The sequence below is a fragment of the Pteropus medius genome, unplaced genomic scaffold (assembly GCF_902729225.1).
Source record: "Pteropus medius unplaced genomic scaffold, Ma_sr-lr_union100, whole genome shotgun sequence".
Lineage (NCBI taxonomy): Eukaryota > Metazoa > Chordata > Mammalia > Chiroptera > Pteropodidae > Pteropus > Pteropus medius.
This window is the reverse complement of record NW_024355523.1, coordinates 1,825,045-1,852,084: the sequence shown is the minus strand read 5'-3', so window position 1 is coordinate 1,852,084 and position 27,040 is coordinate 1,825,045. Positions and strand designations below refer to the sequence as shown.

Sequence of the window (27,040 nt, the reverse complement as noted above, 5' to 3'; positions counted from 1 at the left end):
TTAATATACTTCTCTCTCATAGGAAAAAATTTCTCTAATGAAGTCAGATCTTGACCTTGTGAGAATACAGTTTCTCACTTCCTGAGGAAAATGAAAAATAATTATAGAATATGAAGCTATTAACTGATCTTACATTTGAAATGGTGTTACTCATTATAGCTATTCCCTCAAACTGGGCTATATCTTTCCTGGAGGGGCAGCCATCCATTAATTCCTTTGTACTATTTACTACAAATATTTAATATATTGTAGGAGGTCTTGAGAAGTGTTCAAAATAAGACTTTTTAATTTTTTTTTTTTAATTTTTAAATTTAAATTTTTATTTTTCTAGTCAACAAAAGAAAAACTTTACTGAGTCTCCTGGGCTAAGGGGTTTGAGATGGTGGCCGCCCTGTGGGCTGAGAAGGTGGTGCAGAGGCCTTATTCGACCTTCTTGGGGAGCAGGTTGTTGGCGTGGCCCCCACTTCTTGCGGCAGTTGACAGCACGAGGGTGCAGGCGGGCCTGACACTTGCAGCAGATTGTCCTGTCGCAGCTGTACTTCTGGGCGAGCTGATGGAGGGAAGGCTCAGTGATGCTGCCCCAAAGATGAAGCACCAAGTACAGGATGGACTCTTTCTAGATATTACAGTCTGAGAGAATGCGTCCATCCTTCAGCTGTTTGCCCGCAAAAATCAGGCTCTTCTGGTCAGATGAAATGCCCTCCTTGTCTTGGATTTTAGCTTTGACATTTTCAGTGTCACTGGGATCGACCTCGAGTGCCATGGTCTTGCCCGTCAAGGTGTCCACAAAGACCTGTATCTCTGAGTCTGCAGGGGAGGCTGCTCCACTACCTTTGAGGAGAAAGAGCAAGACTGTCTTTTTAAATAAACCAGCATTTCTATCTTCTAAATAATTTGAAAAAAAAAATGGCAGAAAACAGCGTTAAAATATAGACACGATAGTTTCTTCATAATTTCCAAGACTTTTCTACAAAGACACATCTCACAGGACTGATGCTTTAAATGCTGACAATTTGACAATAATATTTCAATTGTAAGATCAGGTCGATCAGCAAATGTGTTAAGGAAAAAAACACATTGGGGGTGGGCTGTGAATTGAGTGGTTATTGTAAAAGCTCACAGAATTAAAACTTTGTGGGAGTGGAGGAAAAGTGACTTGAGAAATGATAATTACAGGATAATACTTGACGATTTAAATACTTATAAACAAATAGGTAAGTAAAAATAAAAGGATAATGGGTTTCATGGGCAAAACAGTACATACTGTGCTCTGATCTTTATGTAGGAAGTGCAAAACTTTACAGAGGTTTTCACTAAAGCATGTTACTACGACTGGTCTACAAGAGTTTGAACACGGTCTGTTTTCTTTTGTTCTTTGTTCTAGGTATAAAGTGAAAAAAAATTTAATTTATAGAAACAATAGTGGCAGAATTTTCATACATATGGAACTTAACTTGAGAAAATATCCAATATGATTCACCCAGTAACTCCAAGGGTCTGTTATGGAGGCATACTTAACAAGCAACCTTAAGTGTGATTTATAAGTATCATATACTGTTTCATAATAGTTTTTATTTTATTTTTTGTTTCTTCATTTGCTGTGGTTATATAGGCAGCATACGAGGTCATAGAAGGTTAAGAGTTTTATAGATGATTTAATTTTTAACTTGACAACTCTATAATACCAGGAAAATAAACAGAAGGTGATGTCGTTGTAAGTGCACTCATAATTAAAGGTATACTTTAGCAAGCTGACTTCAGAGAAACATCATAAAATTTTGTATTAGACTCTCTAAATTAGTGAATAATATGTCTTCTATGAAAGTATCCTTCCTTAATCTATCTGTTCTGGGAGTCTCACTACTATTCTCTTACAGTTCCTTGAGAATTATCTCTATGTCCATACTTATCATGCTAAATTATAATACAATATCGATGACAAGTAATATTTGAGGTCTTATAATGCTCCAGTACTCGGTTAAGTAGTATATCACACAATATTATTAAACCATGAAACAAACAGATCTGTGGGATAGATTTTATTATCTCAATTTTACATTAAAGGGAACTTTGGGAAGTTAAGAATCTTATGCAAGACCACATGGCTAGCAAATTCTAGAAATGGAATTAAATACCATGTCTATCTTATTCCAAAACCCATTACTTCTGTTTATTCATGCCTATTTTATTGGGAATTTTTATGAGGTCAAGGGGTTTAAACTTTCCAACAAGATCTTTAACAAAAGCCACTGTCCCTGCAACATGAAAAAAGGAAGTAAACAAACAAACAGAAAACAACAACAACAAAAAATTATAGGAGTTTAATAAGCCAATCACTCTTCCAATTCAGTGTTGAAAACTTGCTGTAAACATTGAAAATAATGTGTAAATAGTAACCGAAGCACTACCTATTGATGTTTGGTGGTGCTGACAAGGAGAGCTTTAGACTTCGGTACATTTGCAGCTTGTGCTTAAAATCGTGAAGCTTTACAATATGCAGTGAACCTTAACCCTGATTATGCTTTTGAATCAAATGGATGTTATTAAAACGTGAAGATGTGTGGACCCCTCCACCAAAATTAATTAAATCAGTATTTTTAAGTCTGAGGTATAGTTATCAATATTTTAAAAAGATACTTAGTCATTTTATAGTTGAGAACCACTCAGAAATAAGTGGAACCTCCTTCACAGTCTTATTTAAGGAAGTCGATTTCCCTTACTCATCTGAAAATTAAAGACAGTAATATACTACAATGGACACAAGATAAAAATGTCACAGGCTTTATAATTAGTGTTTATACTTCACAGGAGATAAGTAGAAATTAGAGTCCAGTTAACAAAACAATCATATTTCTTGAGTGCTTATCATTTAAATTGATGTAGTTAACTTGGGTTTATAAGAAGTGAGCAGCTAGTCGCTAGCTCTGCAATCACCTGGTAGAAGGTGAAGAAACTAGGTCTATATAATTACTGTTACCTGGGTGTTTTAATCAAGGATTTCACGTAACCCATCTCTAGGTTCCATCTTTTTACATAGATCAGAAAAGTGAGAATTACATATTTTGAAAAAATAGTTGCTATCTAAAATTAGACAATAGTGGAGGCTTGGACTGTATTCCTTCAGGCTGGGACCTTTATTTGTGTAAACTTGAGCAAGTTAATTAACTTTCTATGCTTTACTTTCTTCATCTACAAAGCAGGATAAGGTAATAAATATAGTTATTTTGTGTTTAGCAGTTTACCTTCATTACATATACCTTCAACAAATACTGGAAGGTAGCTACTAGTTATTATTTTCATCATACAAATAAAAAAAAAAAAAACAACTTAGGCACAGTGAGATTAGATAGTGTCCAATATCACAGAGCACAAAAATGATGGAGCCTGCAGTCAGTGCCAGACGGTTTAACGCCAGAGCAGGCACACTTAGCTGCCCAGGCAGCATCCATAGTTACATTATTTCAGAAGACTATCTAGAAGATGAAGTGAGATATAACAGCGTTTCCAACAAATACTGGGGCCTGGTTCCCATCTCTCAATATTCTGATTTCATCGTTATGGGGTACAACCTGGGCTTTGGGGTTTTTCAAAGCTCCCCAGGTGATTCTAATATATTACAAAGTTTGGAAATCAATGATGTAAGGACTTTAGCATAGAGTTTGACACATAATGGGAGGATAAACATTATCTCTATTAATACTTTTATTATTATTCAGGTTATCATTAGACATTAGTCTGAAAACAAAACAGAGATTTAAATAAATAAGAGTAAGGCAAAAGGGAAAAAAACAAAACACTGCCAAATTAATTGGTATATATCCAAAATATTTTTACTGTTAAAAAACAATTTTAAAATTGCTTTTATAAAGATGAACTAAAAGAAAACTGGAAGCTTAAAAAACAAACAAATCAAAGAATATAGACTTGAAATTTTGCTGTCAGTTGAGTTTTACTGATTTCTGTTATCCTATTTGAGTCAGAGACAATCTTCTTTGGTGCTTCCATTTGAGTGGCTATACAAGATCTTTCAGGAGTACAGTCTTTCTACTTATGGTTCATATTTCCATGAGCCTTTGAAGTTTTCTATAGTGATTACTGATTCATCTATGGCTTTACAAAGAAGAAAATTGGTATTCAAGGAATACCAATGCTGAGAAGTTTTTTAATCTTCCTATAATATTTGCAAACTGTTCTACCTGGAGACAGAGATAAGGATTTCTTAAACTCTCAAGGTTTATTTGAGTCTTGTGGTTTGTTGGTAATCTTATGTAGTAGTAAAAACTAATACTTGTAACAAATATACTACTAATCAACTATTGGGCACAATTTCAAGTTAGAGTAGGCCTCCCACATCCTTCAGCTGTGGCTTGCTTTAGGCAAAGGACATGTGGTTGCTAATTTTAGTTTGTCATTAGTTGAGTTTCCTAAGGTCAGATAGCTTTGGTGACTGGGAGGATGTACATTTGTGAGCAAGCATGTTAGGCAGAACAGAGGGCTTATTTTCACAGTAATTGTTAGGCTTTGTGTACTTGTCCTAGGGAGAGGATTTATAAATATTTTCATATAATCTATTAATTTTAACATATTTTATATGTGATATTTTCAAACTAGGTACATATAGTAAAATAGTAATAATTTTGACTGAAGAAAGAATGGAATTATTAATATATTTTGCCTTCTTTCCTGCCTCTATAAAACTCTATGACAGCTGAGGAGTGTTTTGTCTATAGCTAAATCTACTAAATTTATAATTTTCTAGATATCTTAATACTATTAGAATATATGCAGAACATAAATATAACTCTATTATCGTAATTACCGTGATTGACATTTCTGTCCATAAAGAAATATATTATGTTCCCTTTATATATTAGACAGAACTAATATGTAAACTCCATGTGCAATTTTGTCCTAAACAATACATGACCTAAAAACTAGGGTTTCTTCAGTTTAGTTACAGTAAATGGATACAAACAAGTCAGAATTTTCAGAGCATCACTATAATCAATTCAAGCCGAGCAATTCTGATTTAGAAAAGTCATCTCAATTATTTCCAGTCATTTACATATTTCTTAACAAAAAATTTGGTTGTTTGGTTGTTTAAACAACATCACAATAAATAATAAATGTGTATATTATATTACCTAAAAATTATGTTTCTCATATCTAATTCTGTACACAAACGTAGAGAGTCACGCATACAACCCAGGTAAATTTAATTTTCCATGCACAAAATAAGCACATCAGCAGAAAAGCTAAAGGTGTTTTACTCGTGTGTTATGTATATGTATAGAAAAGAACTTTCCCCTTTTGATTCACTGCTAAGATTTTCAACAGTTTTGCCAATTAGTGTAAAATTAAAGAGGGAATATTTTTCTAACAGGAATTCAATTGTAATTTAGCCTATATAATCCAGATTTACAAATGTCTTAATCTTTGGTGTTTCCACCCAGTTGAAGTTATTTTAAACCATTGATTGACTTAGTCAACAAGGTTTTTTGTGACTTATAAGATTAAAAATCAATCAATCAATCAATCAGCAGAATATGACCACTTTTTATTATAAAAATTATGTGTTTAACTAGAGAGCCTGTTCTTTAATTTGCAGAGTTTGATGTGTATTTAAATTAAAATGGTTTATCTTTCAACCAGAAAAAATTTAACAGAACATTCTTTGAGAAACCCTAAGAATTATGAAAGAATATTTTAGTCATTGTTCTAATAATGATTTGCTAGTTGACCTAGCAAGAGCACTAGTGATTCTGGTTAGTAAACCTGGTTCTGACAGTCTTGAAGAGGGCATACCTTGCCCCTTTGTTCTTATACTAATCCCTGGTTCAAAGCTTCTGGAGAGCCCATTTCTGAGGATTGTGTCAGTTTCTCTCTCTCTCTTTCTCTCTCTGTCTCTCTCTTTATCTCCCTCTCTCTCTGTCTCTCTTTCTCTTTCTCTCTCTGTCTGTCTCTGTCTCTGTCTCTGTCTCTCTCTCTCTCTGCTTTTACACACACACACACACACAAATACACACACACACACAATGAACTTAATCTTAACTCCATGCCGTGCAAGGATGGTCACTGCCATGTACGTAATTATAATCTATTTCATTTCTAAAAGGTTCTTTTTGTTTTCTAAGTTATTTTGGTATTATCATATCAATGAATTAACTCCTTTGGCAACATAGGCAGTTCACTAAGTACATGAAGGAGGGAGATACTAAAAGTGAAACAGCAATACTAGATCCAACACATGAACCTTTTCTTGTGGAAGTTATACAATTAGAATCTTTTGAAAGAACTGGGATAATCTTGAGAAGGCCAGGAAAGGAAACTGAGGGTCAAAGAGAAAACCAAGGCCAGGACATGTTTTATAGGAAAGCTAGTTTTGTCCAAGTGTAGCATAGGCTAGAAGTCATTTTGAGCCTTAATTACTTTAGCACAATGGTTGAACTTTGGGAGTAGTGGCTAAGCATGTAAATGTGAACCAAAAAAGATGCTAACCAAGCATATGGTGTTTTGTACCGACATCTAAGTAAACCAAATCATTTCTATATCAATGCACAAGCATCTACGGAAAGTGTTGAATCAGTTTTCAGCAGAGACATCAAACGGCAGTGACTGAAACAACTGCCTTATTGAGTCCTCCAATCAATTTTCACCCAGTGCAGCTCCCAGCTCCCTTCTCTTTCATCCCTACCTACACGGTGCAGATGTCACAGTCCATCATTACAATCACTTTCTTGTAAATATCCCCAACTGTCCCTTTCCTACCACCATTGCAGTTACAGGGAATAGCTTATAGGTACACAATATCACTTTGCTGATAGTGTCAGCTTGAATTCTTTATTGCACAATCAACAAGGCACTCAACACTTCCAGACCATTTACTTAGTGAGTTTACTTTCTCTACTTTGGAGACAACTATTTTACACCTACTTTTCTGTTGTCAAACCACCAGCACTGTCTCCCATTTTACTTTTATCTAATGGCCTCACCTCATACTTTATTGATATAATAGAAACCAATAGAAGACAAAAACACTCCCTCAGCTTCCATCACCCTGGCCTTCATGTCTAGGATGAATGAAGCAGTCCTGCTCCCCAATCCTCTCTTCTTCAACTCTTGAATTCATCACCTCCTGTTATCTCCTTGAGTCAGCTTCTGCAGACATTCTTTCCTTCTGCATTTCAGGAACTCCTCACCTACTTGACATTTTATAATAATGTATAGGCAAACTCAAAAATTATCCATCTTTTATCATCATAACCCCATTTTTCCTTTTTGCTACTGCCCAATTCCCCTTTTATACTCTGTACTCACTGTCTCTCTTTCTGTATATCCAGGTCTTACTACACCACTGAAACTTCTTTTTCAAAGTTACCAGTGGCCACAGGTGTTACTTTATCTGCTGTCCACCTTTCTGTTCTTATCTTTATTAAACCTCCAGTAGAATTTGAAATAGTTGAATACTTCCTCTTCTTAAAATATTCCGTCTCATCTCTTGGCTATCATGAAATCATGCCATTCTGAGGTTTCCTTTCTGCCTTTACCACTCCAGTCTGTTTATTGGCTCTGTGTAGTAAAATTAACCTTACCCAACTGGAGTTCTGGCCTTTGTCCTACACTACTGGGAGATGGTATCTAGGCCTTTGGAATGTCTTGTTTAAAAAATAGTGTCTTTGTTTACCAGAGGCCCTTGGCCACTGGACAATCTAACAATGTGATACATGATGGGGCTTCGGGGCCTGCAGTATCTGCTTTACTTCTAAAAAGCTTACAGACTAAAGGTCACCCAAGTATCCAGTCAACTGTGGAGCCACAATCTAAATATTGGACACTGGGTTTAAGGTGAGCTTATCTGGTTGACAGTATTCATGAAGTATTGTCACACATTGATTCCAGGAAATAACAACTTTTACTGAGTTCTGTGAGTCATTCTAGAGAATTATACCTAAGTGTGGTTTGGGGAACACCTTAGGCATGTAGGTGGTGTTAGACATGAGGGAGATCTATGGACAGTGTTCCTCAAACTGTGGGCTTCTTCTCTTTTTCCTTTTGAATACTGAAGTGTTTCACAGCTTGATCCTAGTCCCATTTTCTCTAGCTACGCACTCTCCCTAGGTGATCTCATAGAGTCCTAGTGTCTCAAATACCATCTAAAAGCTATATCTTCAGCCCCCAATTTTTCTAGAATTTAAGGATAAATGATCAGCCGCATATGTAACATGTATGCTTTTGTGACTATTGTTAAAATTCACATTCCCCGCAGAAAGCTCTTCATTACTCCTCCCCACTCTGCTTCCCTTTAATCAACATGATAATTAGTTAACAGCACCCATTTGCTCAAATCAAATGCTAGGAGTTATTCTCGATCCATCTCTTCCCTCACCACACTGTATAGAATCCATTAGCAAGGTATATTTTAATCAGTGCTAATATTCAGTTCATATGCAGTGGTATGGTCATTCTGATTGTAAACACAATGTACTATCTCTGGATTGGTAGATCAAAACCCATTGCTTTGAGCAAGACCCCTTTTGCCCTCTACCATCTGACCCAGTCTACTTGGCCCTTGATCTAATTACCTCCCCAACTTCCCACATTCCAGCAACTAAAGGATGAATGACAATAAGGGGACCTACCAGGACCTGACCTTGTTTTAGCTCTATGGACAGCTTCAGTTACAATTGGTTGGTGCTGTGCCAGCTACATTTCAAAATGTTTTTCTGGGTACCTCTTGGGGTAACTCAGGGATGATCGTGCCGCTCTGATACTGGCAAGTCTGCTGGATGTCCCATCAGCTCATTGTTGCTTCTCTGGGAAGGCTCTCTTTTCCAATATATCCTTGGCCAAAAGGGCCTTGAACTCCAGTACAGGAGACAGGAAATAGAGTGCCAGCTCGCCCTGATGGTGCCTCAGCATGTACATGCTTAATGACCACCTGGCACCCCGAGATTATAACCACATGCTTCTGTTTGTTCTCTTGGAACCACCCTTGCTTATGTAATTTATTATGTGAATTAAAGCCTTCTTGGGGCATTTTTCTGTGAAGTTCCTGGAAGAAACCTAGAGAGGAGATAGGTTGACCCTAATTAGCTTCATCAAAGGCAGTAGCAGGGCACTGCAGGCTTTGCGAGTGCAGTGGGTGCTCCGTAGAGAGTTGTGGGGCTTGGCAGATGGATGGAATTCATGTCTATTTGAAGCTGGGGGTGTAAGGACCATAAATGTGAGTTTCACCATTTCAATTGATTTTTTTTTTAACTGAGATATAATTCAATTGCCAAACATTCACTCTTTTAATGTGTACAACTCAGAGATTACTATATTTATAAGGTTGTGAAACTACCACTGCTAACTAATTCCAGAACATTTTCCTCATTCTCAAAAGAAACCTCATAACCATTAGTCGTCAGTCACTCCTCGTTTTCCCTGCTCCCCAGCCTCAGGCAACTATTAATCTACTTTATGTCTCTATGAATTTGTCTATACTGGACATTTTATATAACTAGAATTACACAATATGCGTCCCTTTGTGTTTATCTTCTTTTACTTGTATTTTTATGGTTTATTCATGTTTTAGCATGTATCAGTACTTCACTTTTTATGGCTAAATCATATTCCATTGTATGAGTATACTTATTTTGTTTATCCATTGAGCAGTAGATGGAAATTTGGGTTGTTTTACTTTTTTCGTTAATGTAAATAAATCTGTTATGACATTTGTGTACATGGTTTTTGGGGGAATTATGTTTTAAATTATTTTAGTTATATATCTAACTGTGGAATTGCTTGATCACATGGTGACTTTGTTTAGTTTTTATGGAATTACCAGAATATTTCCAAATTACTTGTATAGTTTTATTTTCCTATGAGCAAGGTATTATAATCTTTGGAGAAATAGCAATTCAAATCCTGTGCCCATTTTTAGTTGAGTTGTCTTTTATTATTAAGTCGTAAGTATTCTATATATATTCTGAGTACTAGATACTTATCAGAACTATGATTTGAAAGTATTTTCTCCTATTCTGTGAGCTATCTTTTTACCTTCTTGATAGTGTCCTTTGAAAAATGTGAGTTTCGTATTTTATTTTATTAATAATATATGTTATATTAATTGATTTTCACATGTCAAAATAATCTTGTGTTACTAAGATAGATCCAACTTGGTAATTGTATAATACTTTTTATAAGTTGGTGGATTTGTTTTGCTAGTATTTTGTACAAGATTTTTACATCTATGTAGTTTTCTTCGCCGGGTTTTGGTATTAGAATAATACTGGTCTCATAAAATGAGTTGTGAAATGATCCATTTTCCTCTGTTTTTGAAAGAATTGGTGAAAATTTAGTTCTTTAAACATTTGGTTGAATTCACCAATGACTCAATCTAGTCTAGGATTTTCTTTGTGGAAAGTTACAATATTTTGTGTTACTAATTCAATCTCTTTATTTGTTATAAATTTATGCACAGATATATTCTCTTTCTTCTTGTATCTGTTTTACTAGTTTGTGTCTTTCTAGGAATTTTTTCATTTTATTTAGGTTTTCTAACTTGTTGGCATAGTTCTATAAAATCAGTAGTTTTGTTCTTTCTTTAATTTCTGAGTATAATAATTTCTCTTCTTTATTTTATTCCTAATTGTTTTTTTTTTAAGTTGGCCAATTTTGTCAGTATTTTGATAGAATAACCTTTTTGTTTTGTTGATTTTTCTCTATTGTTCTAATTTCAATTTCATTTATTTCTGGTTTAATCTTTATTTTCTTCCTTCTGCTTGGAATGGATTTAATTTGCTGTTTTTTCCTAGTTTCTTAATGCAAAAAGCTATGTTATTGATTTCAGATATATATTTTTTAATATAGGCATTCACAGCTATACATTTCCTCTCAAATGCTGTTTTCACTGTATTCCATAGGTATTGTTATGTTGTGTTTTTTATTTAATTCATCTCAAATTATTTTCTAACGTACCATTTTATTTCTTCTTTGGCTCATTGGCTATGTAGAAGTGTGGTGTTAATTTTCACGTAGTTTGGAATTACCCAAATTTTCTTCTCTTATTGATTTCTAATTTTATTTCATTATGGTTAGAGAATGTACTTTGTGTGATTTCAATACTTTTAAATTCATTGAGATTTGTTTTGTAGCCTAACATGATTGATCTTGGAGAAGGTCCATGTGCACTTGAAAAGCATTTGTAGTCTGCTATTGGGGGATAATTAATTGGCCAGAACGAAATCTTTGGAAGAAAAACCTGCACGCTAACCCATAGTCTATGAAGTTCTACATTCTCTGGATTTTGCTCTTGTCTCTACCATATTATATAGCAATCTTTTTTTTTCCACTAGTGTCCATTGAGGTTAGCCTCATTTCTGCTGTCCCTTAAATACACCAAATTTCCACCTCATCATCTTTACACATGCTGTTCCCTCTGGCTAGAACATTAAAACATAAACTAATTGATAATATTCCATGTTTTATGGATTTTAATAATAGCTGCACCTATTTTATCTAAGCAATAATGACTTATAATTCCCATTTTACATATGAGAAAACTGAGACCTAAAAAGGTTAATTAATTCATCTGAAGTACATAGATAATAAAATTCTAGAAAACACTGGAAAATTAATTATCATTGTAAATTGCCTAATGTCTATTATCTTTCTGTCACGGAGCCAGGATTCTAACCATGTGTATCTGACTCCAGAGTCCATATATTTTATCACTGTCCCATTTAGCTATGTTAGTATAAATGTCAAATAAATGATACGTGCAATCCTTACTTGCACAATTTAAACTTTCTTTAGATATTCTAAACTGTGCGTTTTTATAAGCAGGACGATGGATTGGTAGGTTGTGAGAAATTAAGTAATATTCTTTTCCTACTTTTCAACTTCTGGTTTAAACATAATTTCCCCTTTAGATTTTATACTGAAGCTAAATTTTAGCCTTACATATTTTTCATAGCTATGAAAACAATGTGCTTCTTTCTGTAACATCTTTTGCACACACTATTCTCATTGCTTCAAATACCACTGTCAAAATGGAGCAAGTCATACTAATTCTTTTATTATTATTAATACTATTGTTATTATTATTACTGTTGTATTTTCTTATGGTAAGAACACTTAATATGAAATCTACCTCATTAAAAAAATTATGTGTTCAATACAGTACTGTTAAATCTGATGTTGTACAACAGATCTCTAGAATTTACTCATCTTGCATAATTCCAGCTTTATGCCCATTGATTAGCAACCCCCATTTTCCCCTTTCCCCAGCCCCTAGCCGCCACCTTTCTACTCTGATTCTATGAGGTTAACTATTTTAGATACTTCATATAAGTGGAATCTGTTATTGGCTTATTTCTCTTAGAATAATGTAGTCAAGGTTCATCAATGTTGTTACATATTGCAGGATTTTCTTCTCCTTTAACTCCTGCAGAGTTTATGCTCCATATATCATTTTATTTTATTTTTATTCTTTATCTTTTACTTTTATTAACATGTAATTGGCACACAGCACTGTATAAGTTTAAAGTACGCAGCATGAAGAAATGTCTTACATATATTGTGAAATTATTAGCACAATAAGTTTAGTTAACATCTATCATTTCATACAGATAAAAAAAAAGTTTTTTCCCTGTGATGAGAACTTTTAAAATCTATTCACTTAGTGACTTTCAAATATACCATAGAACAGTGTTAACTGTAATCATTATGTTGTATGTCACAATCCCAGGACTTATTTATCTTATAACTAAAAGTTTGTACCTTTTGACAACTTTATTCCCATTCCCCCACCCAGCATCCCTTGCCTCTGGTAACCACAAATCTGATCTTTTTTCCCATAAGTTTTATATTTTGTTTGTTTATTTTAGATTAGATTTCACATATAGAGGAGAGCATATAGTATTTGTCTTTCTCTAACTTATTTCACTTGGCATAATGCCTTCAAAGTTCATCAATGTTGTTGCAGTTCTTGACAATTGTAAAACACTACATAGTAGCTCTCTTTGATATATATTTATTATATATACATATGCATATAAATATATTTATAAATTTTTGTTAATATAAAATTTACATGTAAGTGTTCCTACTAGTCTACATATTTTACAAATTTCTTGAAAGCAAGAAAATAACTTTCTTTTCATTTTAAAATTCTGGTTCTTCTTTTATTTCATTCACACAATAAAAATAAAATGTCAAATAAAGAAAATGAATTACTGCTTCTGTTATCAGTTAGTTATATAAGATCTGGCAAATGATTGATTTCACATTTGTGAAAAGGGTTGTTTTAGAAAAAAAATGTTTTTAAATCTCTTTGTACCTCAAGTATCTCATATGACCAGATGAAAACACCGAAAAAAACTACCAAGGAAAAATGCATATTCATTTACTCATATATTTATTATATAATTTTAATTTTATGGTTTCACAAACACTCTTAAACTAATTTATGGACAACACTGAGATCCTTTTGACCATATGTTAGGATATCTCTAACCGAGCCACCATCTTTTCCTTTTCTGTGAGGAATCTTGCTGTCTCAACTTAATTAAGGCTCAGAATTACATTTTCCAAAATCCCCTTCACTGTATGCTTGTGAGATACAATAAAGTTAGTAAAATCTCGGAACATCATTGCGGTTGGATACAATGATTGACAGATACAGAGGGTCCCATCTCAGCTTATCTTCATTTTCCTTTGCTCTGCTTTCAGCTTGTCTTCCTTATTGCTAGCCCTACTGACCAATAGCGGCTTCAGGGCCACCATACAGGATACTCCACACAGAGCTATCTCAACTTACACTGAGACAATAGTTTCCTTTAGATCTTGCCACATCGTCCCTATCACTGTGCTACTTCTATGGATGGCTCAACATGATTGATTTCTCACGTTTACCTGCAAGCTCCAGTGTAACCATCTGCACTCATTCTTATAGCAGACTGGTTAGTAATTGCTGATCCTCCAACTCTCCCTTTTAGTCTTCTGTTTCCTATAATAAACCACTCATTCCCTTAACATTCATTATATTCTACATCGCCAAGTAAATCCTGACTGATACATTCACCTAATTTTTAGTATTTCATGATTGTATTGTGTCTGAAGTTTCCTTATTTATTTTTAATGGACTTGATTTGATTCCAAAAGACGCTTATGTCTTAGATAAAGTGATTCAATGAAGCTGAAAATGGAATATAGTAGGCAGAGTGGGAAGAAATAAAATAGACATTTTCATCCAAATAATATAATTTTTGTGGCAGCTTATAATTGAGGAAAACTGTGTAATATCTTTTTATTTTCTTCGTGGTGAATTTTACATGTATTTTAAAAGCTGTTTCAAATATTACTACTTTTAATTTTTGAAATGCTGATTTCAGTTTGCAAACAGAGGCACATTTCAGGCATTAGACAGTAATGAGCTCATCTTGATCTTAGCTAGAATATATATTTTAGTCATCATATTATTTAATCATATGTAATAGACAAAAAACCCCTAAAGTCAAATTTAGCTATATTTAATGTTAAAAAGGCAATGTACCTGACTGTCTTATGTAAACAGACTGCATTTAAAAACTGACCTCATAACAATCTCATGTTTAATAGTTGGTGATATCATGAGTCTATTTCTTAAAATAAGCAGCAGATTTTTTCTAAATGAACCATTTTGATTGCATTAGCAAGGATCGAATATTGCTATTTTTTTTTTTTTTTACATGAAATGAGGTCCATTTTTACTCTCTTCAATTTACCTGTTAAGGAAATTTTAAAGCATTTCCTTTTTAGCAATTTGCTTCTAAAATCCTGTTTTCCCCTCTTGACTTATGTTTTCTGTTACTCATCTTTGATCTCAGGTTTTCATATTTGTCATTACTTGTTTCAGGGGTCTCATCATAGATCTTGAACATAAGCTCTGAATAATGGTAATATATTGTCTATAATTAGTATGTTAAATGCTGGCTGAATAAAAGACTTGGATTTTTACTTATAATATGAAAAATTTTGTTATTTATGTTAATAATGCAGTTATAATACTTTTAATATAATCAAAAGTAAAATTTTAGTTGAATATAATAGTAAACCTAAAGAAAACTTTTCTAATGAAATGTAGAATATCATAATAAAATGGAATTGTAGACATGGAGTTTTTCAAACTGTCTCTTTCAAATAATTTCTAAAAATTTAAAAATGAAGTTCTCATCTCATAAACATGATTTTCCTTTAGCTATCTTAACTTCTTTTCCAAGTTATATAACTCAACACTACATTTTTGACATTAATTGACTATTTTAGAAGAAAATCATTCTGATTTATATAGTTTCTACCCCATTTTAATTATTTCATGTAAAGCATGACTAGAGTATATTTCAAATATAAAACGACTCAAGGGAATTTGTTATGTTTCATCTAGTTAATGCATAAAATACTGCCTTTCTGTGTTTATCAGTCTTGGAAATGTCACAATTAAATTTTGCTCCTGAATTTAAAAAAAAAAATAGAAATGTATATACATCTAAGAAATTAATGAGAATTTATTTAACAACTTACTAAGTTCTATGAGATGTTCAAATACTCAAAAGATTTTTATAAATACGTTTTCTGTGTAGTTTTGGAGGATGGTGGTACATGACATTTTGATTTATCTGCATAAATTACAATCAATGCTTTAGCAGTAGGAATTTTATATCATGACGAAGAAGAGAGAGATAATGGTGCTTGGATTCTGAAAGCAAAACAAACTAAGTATGAATCCAAGCTTTAATACTAATACCTAGATGTGCAATCTTAGGAAATTACTGAAAATTTCTGACTTTCCACTACTTCCAATATAAAATAAGGACCCCAAAAATCCCAGTAAAAATTAATAAATGGTAACTGTATTGATTTGCTAGGACACCTAAAACAAAATACAAGAGACTGGATGGTTTCAACCAGGGATCCCCAACCCCCAGGCCGCAGATCAGTACTGGTCTGTGGCCTGTTAGGAACCAGGCCTCACAGCAGGAGGTGAGAGGCAGGCAAGCTAGCAAAGCATCAAAGCTTCATCAGCTCCACCTCAGATCACCAGGCATTAGATTATCATAGGATCACAGGTGTCTGGTGCCAAAAAGGTTGGGAACTCTTGGTTTAAACAATATAACTTTTATTTTCTCTCAGCTTTGGATGCTTGAAGTCCAAGATCAAGTATTCACAGTTTGTTTCTTCTGAGGCCTCTCTCCTTGGCTTGCCTCTTGCCCTGGTCTTTTCTTTGTGCATGTGCATCCCTGGGGGTTTTCTATGTGTCCAAATTTCCTCTTCTTATAAGGACATTATCATATTGAATGACGGCCTACCCCAATGACCTAACTGAAATTTAATTACCTCTTTAAATGTCCCGTCTCCAGATACAGTCACATTTTGTGGTGCTGCAGGTTAGGGCTTCAACATATGAATTTTGCTGGGGCACGATTCAACCTATAATAGTACAAAACTCATTTGTTTCTTAATCTTGATGATTATCTTAGGAATTGTCTAAACATGCAGATTTCTACTTCTGTTCAGACTTATTAAATCATAATGTTTATAATTGGGGCTTGTCTAGCTCCTGACACATGGTAAGCTTACATATGAAATTATTATTATTGTTTTTAGTAGTAGTAGCAGTCTTCATTGTAGTAGTCATAGTCGTAGATAGCAGTATTTGAATTAGCAATGATAGTAGGTATAATTTTCGAAGTTTAATTTGAAAACTAAGGGACAGATTTTGGGGGGTTACATGTATAAGGGGACAGCATCACATGGTAGTTGCAGACACAGACTCTATATTTTATTTTTACTATAACAAGTTTCCACAAACTTAGCAGCTTAAAACAATAGTTATTAATGTCTTATAGTTCTATAAATTACAAGTCCATGTAGACTTGACTGCATTCTTTGTTTATGTCCCACATCATGGGACAGCCAGGCTGGGCTCCTATCTGGAGATTTGAGGAAAAAATTTGTTTTTAAATTCACAATCTATTTCTTTGTGGGTTCAGATCTAAGGTCCTTGCTCCTTTGGGCTATCATCTGGGGGTTACTTTCTGCTCTTAGAGGTCACCCTCCTCATTCCTTCTCATGTGGCCCCCTCTACCTTCGAACTAGTGACAACACATTAAGTTCTCTTCAGTCTTCTAATCTCTCTCCCTGCCACCAGCTGAGGAAAACTTTCTGTTTTTATAGAGACTCATGTGATTAGGTTAGGTCCGTCCAGATACTCTCCCCATGTTAAAGTCTGTTGTGCCATATAATACAACATAATCACAGCAGTGATAGTCATCAAATGCACAGGTTCTCAAGATTAAGGTGTAACATTTCAGGGGCAATTTTTAGAATTTCTGTCATTTACACTGAAATTTAAAGCAAGTTCATTTGGTCCAATTTTCAAATTCTTACAGAATCACTAGTTTTGTGACACTGAACTATTTGATTTTTCTCATTCTGGAATTTATTATCTATAAAATTTCATATATAATAATAACATTTATCTCACTATTAGAATAAATAGTATGATGCATGGAAAATATTTGAGATTTGTTAAATAGTAAATGTTAATAAATAGTCATAGCCATTGCTATTGTTGTTATTGCTATGATTTTTGCTAGAATATAAGCTCCTCTGAGCTTGTTCTTTATTACATTACAGGCACAGTGTGAATGTAACTCAGGGTTAAATAAGACAGATCTCATAAATATTTGTTTCACCATTTAAATAAGAATTTATTATAGAAAAATTCAGAGAATATAATAAACATCTGTTATCCACTATCTAGAATTAGAAAATGTTATTATATTGTCATGTTTTCTTTAATTAATAATTTTTATGAAATCAATGAAATAATGTCACATTACTCTTTGTGCCATCTTCTCTCTACTGCTTGAGAATCAACCACGATCATGGTTTTGATTGTACCTTCTTGACTATATTTTAATATTTTTACTGAGTATCTGCCTAAAGCCTTTTAAACATTTTTAGAAATGTTATCCTACAGTTACCCCTTGCAACTTATATTCATCAAACATTAGAGTTACAATATCTCTCCAGATTTGGAGAAATGAAGGTCTAGTAGAAAACATAAAACTTTTTTAATGACTTGAGTATCAAAAAGTATTTTTTAAACATGATATTAAAATCACAAATAAAATAAAATCTAAATCAAAAGATTTTATACAACAGAATAAAGTTCAAAAATAAGGGTCAGATTAGAAGATATTTGAAACATCTGTAGCAAACTGTGGTTTGTATACAGAATGTCCACACAAATCAATTAAAAAATAACACAATAGAAAAATGGGTGACTGTGAGCAGGATATTCTATTGGATTTTGGTGATAAAGAGTTTAAGCTTCAGTTTGGAATTGCTGGTCTAACAAATGAGAAAACCCTGTAATTAGGTCTCTCCTGAGACCTGCTACTTTCAGACCCTCTATGGAAGCCAGTTCTCGGGGGTAAAGCCAAGTGTCCTTAATATGCATACATAGGTGGCTCTCCGAGGACGCTAGCACCAGCTCACATACCAGAGTTCAGTGAACTTTTACTTTAGTCATAATTACTGAAAGTGTATTATTAGATACATTATTTTAGAGCAACATTCTCAGAGGTTTGGGTCCAAGAAGATAAGATGGTTTCATTTTTGTTTTCCCACACGGAAAATGAAATCAGGAGAGATCTCAGGCTTTTCAGAGATTGTAACTGGAATCAATGTCTTAGTGCATATTGGTGATGGAGCCCTTAGGATGGTTGCAAGTAGGCAGTAAAGAGAAGAAAGAGGTCATGTTAGAAAAAGATATAGGGATGCTACAGAGAGAGGCTCTTACCATTTAGCTTAAGGAGGGCTCTCTGTAGAAAAAAAACATTTATTTGTTATCCCTTGTTTCTATTTTGAAATAATTATGGTGTTCAATATAAAACCATTCTGGTCACAAATGGTGGGTTGGCAAATCATAGTGGTGGAGGTCGGATAATATAGATGGCTTAGTTTTTAAAAAGTCAAATTTTTAGGCAGAGAGAATGTCATGGCCCAATCATTTCCTGTATTTTAGGAATTAATGGGAATAATGAATATTTTGTTGTAAACTTATAAAATCGAAAAAGGCATGAAGTGACCATCTAATTTATATTTCCAACTTTAAATAGTACACAGGTCGTTATAGGAGTGGGTCTCAGGCTGCTTTCGTTCTTGTCCTAGTTTCTACTAATCAACCCACATAATCAGAGAAGACCTTTTTTTGTGTTTAATTTACCTCTTTCAAGCCCAAATCATTTGATTTCTTTCTTATTTTAGTAAAGTAGAAAAAGAACTGGCTGTGATATTATCTTTTTAGTAATTAGTTTATAGTCTTTAATATTATTGTGCACTGAGGTTTTGTTGTTTTATTAAGAAAATACATGAAATATGGAGTATTATAACAGATCCCTAAGATTTAATGCGACCAATATATATGGCCAGGCAATTAAGCCATATAGAATGCAGTGAGGCTACAGAGTGAGATACCAGGAGAGCCTCTACTCACTGTCAAGATACCTTCAATATTTCGGTAACATTTCTTATTATCAGATTTTCAAAATAACAACATCACATCTCTGTTTAAAAAGACTAAATGCTAAAACCTCATAATATACCCATCAAAAGATTATCACGTAAAGAGAAATGTTGGAAGCATTTAACTACAAGTGACCTTTGAATATGATGTCAGTCCTGTCGCCTTGTGTTAGTTGTTAGAACAGAAATGAGATCCAATCTATTTTGTTAAACTAAATTTCTCGGAATGGGCTACAGGAGAATAAATTTTTCTTTTATTGAGGTGAATTCAGACTAGGCTTGTTGCATCAAGAAATCTGAGGAATATTTTATTTCTAAGGCTGAGACAATGGATGTTTATTTGCTGCTTAGATTCCTAAGAGTGAATACTAAGCTTATGTTTAAAGCATCCCTAAAAAGTTTGTCACAACAAATTGGTTGTGTTTCAAATATATTGCTGGGTTTCTTTTACTAATATTTACTAATTTATGTCAAACTTGATTTTAAATGTTTTCTAATCAGCTATAGGAGAAATTTATTTCCTTACTTCCTGAGGAAAAGCAAATACCTACCCAACATCAAACGATTTTATCTGCTCTTCTGGTGGTAAAGAAAACATCCATATAATGATGTTAGAAGAACCTTCTGCTAAAAAGAATAACCTTTTGCTAAAGGGCAATAACTTATTTTAGCTCAATTTTCATTGGAAATAAAATTTGGAAATAACTCAGCCTCTCGGTGGTTGGTTAGACATAAAAATCAAGGGAGATGAATTCTGTAGGCAACTACATACAAATTGCATGCTACCAGGACTACTCAAGAACTGAGTTTCTGCCTTCTTGGAGGCAAAAAGCTAGTGGAAGTCATATCTACACATTCCAGATAATTAGCTCATGTGCCCTCTGTGTTCCAGAACTGGTGAATGATGAGAAGTCCTATTATGATAAAACACAACATTGTGGGGATATAAAATAAAGCAGTTGGTGAAGGGGCATAAGCAAATTCCTTCATACCCCCCGTAAAAGTTATGACATCTAGTCTCTGAATATGTTTGGGCTGTGTCGACAGTTTCCCACTCTGGAGCTGAGAACTTGAGCAATCAGAGATGTTTAAATGCAGAGACTTTTCAATTTACTTCTAGTTAAACATCTCTCAGAAGGATTTGGACTATATATGCTTCAGCACTGATGAGTTTGATTCAGCAGAGAGGCTGTACTAGGACCTGAGGTTTATTGCCAGACCACACTAGGGATGCCTATATCCATTAAAAAGAGAGTGACAGAATGCCACTTAAAAATTACAGTTCCAGGAACTTTACATAGTTTTTATATCTATATTCCAATCAACCTTTGCCATAAATCTATGATGTAGGGATTATTCTTCCAAATTCACAGAAGACAAATCAGAGATAGATAAAGTAACTTTTCAACTTTCCATAGCTAGTGAGTGGCAATATATAAGTTTGAACTCAGGTTGTGAGATTCCAAATTTTAAAGCTCTATATTTTCTATAAATTCAAATTGCCATGAAAGTTCAGAAGAAGGATAGGAATCAAAGTCTTCGTGGTCAGGGATACATTATCAGAGGAGGCAATATCTACATTAAGACATGATAAACCATAGCAGTTAAGGAAACAGAGAGAATGAAAGAGGAGAAAACAATTTACATGATAAATTGCAGAGGTGAGCAAAACCATTGGGACTTATCAGAATTGGAAGCATTTCATTGTAACTAGATGGCACTAGAAAGCTAAGCAGTAGCAGGATCACGCTTTCATGATTCATATTAAAAGGAAGGTAATTTGTTGTAAGAACAGACTTATTAATAGATATTAGGTTGGCAATATTAGAACCATTGCCCAACCATCATGCCCAAAGTAGGAAAAAACTAGCAGCCCTATAAAAGAGTTTGGTATTGTGAAAGTTCAAGGAACAGGAAGGAATGTGAGAGACAGGTATGTATCAGTGATAGTGGCAAAGGCCAGATGGGTTTTATATCAATGACTACAGTAGTCAACATTGGTTCAGACCAAAGTGTTGGCCTTTCCAGATACCAACATAGAGATAGAAGGAAAACATCTGGAAGCAAGTGAAGAAGATGACCCTTGGCAGATATCCCATTCCTGGGCTTGGCTAGGAGGCAATAGTACATAGAGACGATAGCCCCAGGCTGTAGAAGGAATTGATGTGTCCTGAGTGAGGTCAGCATACATTCAGGTTTACTGAACACAGACATGAACTAACTCTGACTGATCCTTTAGGAAAAACGCCCCCTCAAGAACTAAATTAATGTGCTTTACTATATTCTTCAGATACATACGAAGGTATCCTTCACATTGTTTTTCTCACGGCTTTATAAAAAATATTATACACCTAGAGAAGAGGGATAAAGGTCTTTCAGAGATTTACACATGACATTTTTCATCACTCTTGGCTTAACTCTTTTAGAATGATTTAACCACAGATCTGAGAGGAGTTCTTAGGGAGGTTAGCACAGCTAGTGGATAGAGCAGACTTCAAATCAGGAATTGATTAAGGTGAGAAGAGTGAGTGACCTCACCTGGATTTTCACAGCTGTATTCCAAAAGTTGTGTTACAAATAGCACCATTAATTACTTGACCTTTAAATAATGTGAGAATCGGGTATAGTTTATGAGTCATTGATTTGTAGAAATAATCAAGTTTCCTTTGTGAAAGCTCACACAACTGTTACCTCTTTTCCGTTTCTCTCCTAACAACTGCAATTTAGACTCTCATTACTTAATCTCTGATTTATATTGACAACCATCAAACTAGTTCTTCTCACCTTCAATTTCCCTCAGAAATTTTCTCAACAGAGATTTATCTTCTGATCCAAATTGCATCTACCACTGTATAGAATCTGTATTTAATTATTTATCATGATGTACAAGATAAATTTCAAACACTTCAGCATGACATAAACATGTCTAGACTATGACCTCTACCTATTTCTTGAAATGTATCTCCTATCACTCTTCCAAGGGAAAACTCTGCTTTAGCAAATTGTTCATGTATTGTTTCTCCACGTGTATAATAGAGCAGAGGTCAGTGACCCCTGTAACCATTACTGCCATAGCCTCCCTGAGAGTTGTGCCCTCTTGTGAACAGCATCCAAAAGTTATTGGCCCATTGCTTTGCCATGGTTTGCACCATTTTTGAGGCAGTATATTGTATGCTTAAGAGAAAGAACACACAGTGGGTGCAAATTCTGCTTTTTTCTCTGCCTAGCAATGTGAACTTGACCAACTTTTACAAGTTCTTTGACCACTTTTTTCAAATGGAATATAAGAATTATCATGATATTCACTTCACTCTATTGTCATGAGACTTAAATCATTTTAATATGTAAAGAGCTTGATACATAGTAAGTGAACCATAAATGTTAGTTATTATTATCATTACATATATTAGAACAAGTCTGAAGTCTTGCATGCTTCCAAAAGTGCCAGTGATCTGAGGGACAATTTCTGTGTAGGTTGAAGTAGTACAGTTTTGTTTAAAGATGAAGTCAGCCTCAAAATTCTTTTGAGAATTGAACGAATTGAGCCTGGCACTTTGAGAGGCATTATGGAGGGTCCACAGGAAAAAGAGATTGATTCTATGTAGTTTTTTTTAACAGGTTTGGTTATCTTTCAGGAGATTATGAGGCATAAATGTCCACCCTCCTTCCTCAAGCCAAACACAATACTTTTAAGGTCATAGTGTAACGGAAAGACCCTTGGGCTCATCTTTGGTGACATCCAGACCTCTCGGTACTTTATTTATGTGAATCAGAAAGAGCTAAAGGGGGACTTCAATTATGGTCTGATACTTATTCAAAGATTTTATTTTACCTATATCTCATAATGTTTAAGATACTGATTAAACTTATGACAGTTCATTCCCCCAGGTATTTTTTCTACCTTCTGTGTATAGGAGCTTGCTCTTTCTGTCTCTCTATTACTCTATAAAGAAAAACATTTGTATTCAGTAGAACACCATAGACTGTCTTAGAACTTCATACACATGACTACTTTTTAAGGACAAAGATATGGTGGGAAAGTGTACATTTAAGCTACTATAATTTGCTTCAATTGTTTACAAGATTTTTATAAAGAAATAACTGGATGGTTGTAAAAAATTTTCAATAAAATCACATTTCATTTTTATGCAATGTTATTTTCTATAGAAAGGAAGACCAGTGCTGCTCTTATTTCATTTAAAAGGAGAGGTCCAGAGCAAAGGACTTCACAGCACTGCTTGGAGTTCTCTCATCCATTGATCAAATATCAGAATTTTTGACGTGGTCTCAGTTTCTAGAAGTAGAGCTTTACCAAAAAGAACATACATACATAAGGCTGTGTTGAAAAACAAAAGCTCTACCACTAGCATTTTCTTCTCCTCCAACTTGCTACTGGATCATGACGAGCCTGTCCTCACTATAAAAGGTGTGAGATTCAAAATTTGGGTGCAATCCTAGGGAAGAATGACCTTTCAATGCAGTTTTATTACTGGCTCTAACTATTTCCAGTTTATGCAAAAGGAGTTCTCCAAATAGTTTATCCCAGTTCATTAGAGACCTTCTTGGTGAGTAAAACCAATAGGTTAGCATGAGAAGCTACAGCCCCCATCAACTGTGGCTGGTCTCCATGTCCTGATTTATTACCTCTCTCTTCCACCATCAATTGTACCCAGTGGATGGATATTACTATATTTAGGAAATGGGTGAAACGTAGAAGATAGAAGCTAGAAATCAGTCTCTTGCTCCTGTCAAATACTATATTATTAACCTCATTCCATCCATAATATCTTACTTAGAGTTTATGTGAGTTTATTCCAGATAATCTCTTCTAATTAACAATTCCAGTGTCACTATTTAGGAAAAAAAAAAGAAAAGAAAAAAAATCTTTTGAAGGTTATCTAACAGTCTCTAAGTCCTTAGTAAAGCCTCTTGAGTCAAATGAGTCAAAGTGCACAAAATTGACCCTTCACTGTTTTTATAACTGTCAGTCTTAGAGTTCCTCACTTAACAGGTCACTCTAAGTGACTTTTGCTTCACTTTTCTTGGAAGCTTTTATCACATAGATGCTGGTGCTATCAGCTGGGTTATTATGGGGATAACACATTGAAGTTGTAATGATTTCAAATTTCCATTTTCAAAAGAAATACATTGTCAAGTATGTGTTAGCCGTTTTCTCTCGCAAGTAACTTTTCAATCTAAAAACTCTTTTACTTTAACTTAATATTCTCCCTCTAGCCCCCACACAAATCTGGAGGCAATATTTCACAACTATTATAAATGAAGGGAGAGTGTGCCTTTTATCTTATATTAAAAACCCAAACAGAGGTTGTCAGTCTGAGATGAATTAAGTTGTGATAGGCTTTAGTGGGCTTCATTGGCTTGAAATATTTTGGCTATTATAGAGAAAAGCTTATTTTCCAAATGTTGCAATTAGCAAATGTCTGCGAACAGTAAAAGACTTCATGATTCAATGCAAAGTGAAGCTGGCCAAGTAGCAACATTAAAGAGACATTCATGTGATCCATTGTACACTGTGGACTCTTCATTCTGTTGCAGTTCTGCTTTCTGCTTAGCTAGACACTGCATCCTACATTCTCGACTTCTGAGACCCTCTGCTTATATTTCTGATTCTTGCATCTTTCCAGACCCTCCTCCCACCAATCCTTTTCAATTCGGTAAACTCCACTCACAAATAGCACATTACATTCTGCTGAGTGCTAGAGAGAACATAAATAAATTATGAAACTGCTTTTGAAATGTACATAGTGTTCTAGGGGAGGCAAGAATTAACCAAGTGAATCAATTAGAAAAATATTAAATGTAATACAATCAAGAGGCAAGATTCATTGACTATAAATAAAATGATCAAAGAATAAAGTCCATGTCATTGCTGGCTGCAATTTTCAAAAGTTTTTTCAAAGTTACTGATCCCAGCAATATAAAGAGGAGAAAGCCTATCTGAGTCTTTGGTGTATCACAAACTTTACATCACCTCCTGTATCAAGGTCAATCTTATATCAAAAAATAAAATAAAATACTTGAATTGGGATGAGGGAAGCACCTAGCAAAGATATAGACACAATAATGAACCCGAGTGTGCAGAGGAGGTATATTTGAAGGCATTAGTGCCTTCAAATGGCAGAAAATAAAATCAGGTGAATTTTCACAGAAATGTTTTTTGCAGACCACCAGTCTTGAAACATGTCATATTGTATATCCCTCCTAAAAATTCACTTACACTTTAGCATATTACAGGGCTGAAGCTTTAAGTAAACTAGTCTGTTAGCTTTTGTTCCAACCATTATTTCTCAAATTTATTTTACCAAAGATCATAGTAATCATTATTATATAGTTTTTTTAGAAGACCCACATTAGGAAATGTAGAACTATATATGCTAAGTACAATACAAGGGACTAAATGACAGTGTAGAGTTAGTTTAACCGGCAAAGATATTGAGTAGGAGATTTCAGTAATACAGTTTGGATATTAAAAAAGCTCTTCTGTGAGATGAACTAGAGGGAACAAAAATCTTGAAAATTGGAAGACCACTAATGGAATAATTGCAAGAATCTTTTTTTTGGGGGGGGGGTAAACAATTGGATTAGAAGGCGGCTTTGAAAATAGAAGAGAGAAACACAAGATGTGGGCAAAATAAATGGTATCAAAACAATAAAAATAGCGAAAGCATAATCACTGAAAAGAAAGAAGCCATTTAAAAATGAAACTAACTCACCGGGAGCACTGTCCTTGTACACGCAATGAAAACTAGGTTAGAATAAATGTGATGAGACACAGATGGAAAACACACTCAGGCAGTAAGGATACAATGACTCCAAATAATGAGCCAGGTTTTATTGTTGTTTTGTTTCCCTGTATTAATCCCAACAATCAGTCTTATTATTTTGCAGGTATATACAGTATACTCCCAAAAGGGTAAGGTGATTAATATTACCTTATAATTTTAAGGGAAAAAAAATCCTCTACAAATGTGGTTTTACATTATTCCACTATAGCAGAATTACTTGAGGTGCATTTTAAAAATACATTCATGGTCAGGGACCCAAGAATATGTATTTTAATTGTTGGTTAATCTACTATTGTTGATTTTTAAGCACACTAAAGTCGAGAACAAACGCAGGATCATCAAAGCTAACATAAATGAAATGTAGTTACTTCTGCGGCAGTTGGAAGAATGTGCCTGGCCGACCTCCAACAGCAGGGGGAGTCTGTGAGCAAAGGTCCCACAGCTGCTGAGCTTGGAAATTGGTCCTGCATTGATTTTGAGACCATTCCTCCGTGGGCTGCTCCCGGCCAATGACCACCGCTGCCGGGACACTAAGGCCAACCCACCTAGGGAGAAGCAGGGCTTTGCCTTGAGGATCCCTCAGTGGTTTTGCCAAACCTTTCTTGCAAGATCTGGCAGTCTAGCTGGCTTCCATTCATTTTCTTCTCTCTTTCTCCTTCACTCAGGTCCACTTGCAT

General features: G+C 34.4%; 1 pseudogene; it reads right to left on the bottom strand.

Moving 5' to 3' along the window:
• Positions 1 to 420: 420 nt before the first annotated feature.
• LOC120599680 (ubiquitin-60S ribosomal protein L40-like) lies at positions 421 to 27,040 on the bottom strand (annotated as a pseudogene).